Genomic DNA, 2436 nt, shown 5'->3' on the forward strand with positions numbered 1-2436 from the left:
TATTGCCTCACATTATACAGGTAATCATCATAATTATTTTAATTATTCTTTTACAAAACGTTTACATTTCTTAAACCCACACGGCACCTTAACAACTGGTACCTCGTTAACAGCTTGAGCGCCTGCCTCACAGCCTGAGCTCCTGCTTAACAGCCTGAGCTCCTGCTTAACAACTTGAGCTCCTGCTTAACAACTTGAGCTCCTGCTTAACAGCTTGAGCTCCTGCTTAACAGCTTGAGAGCTCCTGCTTAACAGCTTGAGCTCCTGCTTAACAGCTTGAGCTCCTGCTTAACAACTTGAGCTCCTGCTTAACAGCTTGAGCTCCTGCTTAACAGCTTGAGCTCCTGCTTAACAACTTGAGCTCCTGCTTAACAACTTGAGCTCCTGCTTAACAACTTGAGCTCCTGCTTAACAGCTTGAGCTGTTTAACAAACTGCCTTTTAATTGAAGTGCATCAAAACAACTAGTATTGCTTAAAACATTATATTCTCACTTTAAACCTGTGTTAGTTTGACAACGAGATATTTGCAGTTGACAATGTTGAGGACCAATTTAACAGCACGAGTGAGCTTGTATGTCTTTGAAATTTAACGCTGTTACTAATTTTGTTAACAGCCTCTAAGTTCTTCCTATATCACAAACGAATAACTTGCATTCTTATTGAACAGTTTTATCTTTATATTTAAACTACTAATTCAGCTTTGACAACCAAAGTGTCATTAACATGCTAATGACACTATCAGGGGCAATATACATACATTCGTCATAACACACATTCATGTATAACAAACTCCTAACTACAACCAACACATGCTTCCATTCACGGTGCTTCATGATCACTAACAATCACAAGCGAATGATGAACACGTCCTTGGCATACAATCTGAAGGAAGCTTTAAAGAAAAAGCACAAACATTTATAAGAAACTTTGCGAAAACTTGGTGTCAAAAGACTAAAATGGATGTATTTAGCTCTCTCATTCAACTATGCAAAGGATCTTCCGTGATCATACACTTAATGAAGTAAAGGGTGATATTGTTGCGACTATATATAATAATAATAACGTCTCTGTGGAGTAGTGGTAAGACACTCGCCTGGCGTTCCGCGAGCGCTATGTCATGGGTTCGTATCCTGGCCGGGGAGGATTTACTGGGCGCAAAACCTTAACTGTAGCCTCTGTTTAACTCGACAGTAAAATGGGTACTTGGTTGTAACAACGATTCTTCGCGGCGGGGATCGTATTCCAAGGACCTGCGCGAAACGCTACGCGTACTAGTGGCTGTACAAGTATGTATAACAACTCTTGTATATATCTAAAAAAAAAAATAATAATAATATTACAGTTTCAGGCAAGTTCAACAGCAAGTTAAGTTCACACCCAACTAAACCCACGAATATATCGTGTTTGAAACGTTATCTTTGACGAAAACAAATGTCACTATAGTCTTTATAACACTAAAAAAAATCAAATTATCCATGATAAACACACCAATACCATCTAATCACCAATAAACTTCATGACCCTACAGCGAATTACTGAACACTATTGGTATAACATCTGAGCTATTGGAACCGCCTTGAAGCATTCGGGAACGGACACGAGAGAGAGAGAGAGAGAGAGACATTCTTCACCTATACATAAATATTACATGAGGCTCGGGTCACTTAACTGCTCAATCGAGTAATTAACAGATTAATGGATTGTCAGGAGTCAAGTCAACTGAATTCCAACGTATTCTTACACTCCTATTTAATAACTCTCCTCCTAAATCAACAACTAGCTATTTTACTTCAAAAACTTGTATTCTTACATACAAACTTAAGACATTCTTGTGTTAAATCTTACATATTCTCATACTAATTCTTACGCACTCGAGACTCTTCCTTCTCTCACGATAATTTTAATTCTTACTTACGACTTTCATTAAATTCCCACTTAACACGAGCTCGCAAATATCCCAGCGTTAATCACCTCATTTTCTGGCTTCGGCTCATCTTCCCCCCCCCCCCCCCACAACCCCCCTCTTCTTTTTTTCGGGGGAGGGGGAGGTGGGAATGAGGGTGAGAGAGGGGGGAGGGGGGATATTCATTTATCACATTCTTTCTTGCCTTCTCAATATTACCTCCACTTTATCATCATTTATTTCTCTCCTTCCCCCATTCACAACGCAAGTTTCCCTTCTTCAATGTATTTCAGAGTCATTTTTTGTTTAGTTCGTAATTTCCTTATTCATTCGGTATTGATAATGGTTATTGTGTGGTTATGTCTTACTTGTTGTTTTAAATAGTTGTTACTTGCTTGCAACTGTTTATCTCATTGTTTACTTCATTGCCTATTTGCTTGATTGTTATTTACTTTACTCTTTGATTGCCTGATTGTTATTTACTTTGATTGCCTGGTTCCTTGACTACCTCCTTGCTTTGCCTCTATAGTGC

Source organism: Procambarus clarkii, chromosome 42 (assembly GCF_040958095.1).
Source record: "Procambarus clarkii isolate CNS0578487 chromosome 42, FALCON_Pclarkii_2.0, whole genome shotgun sequence".
NCBI lineage: Eukaryota > Metazoa > Arthropoda > Malacostraca > Decapoda > Cambaridae > Procambarus > Procambarus clarkii.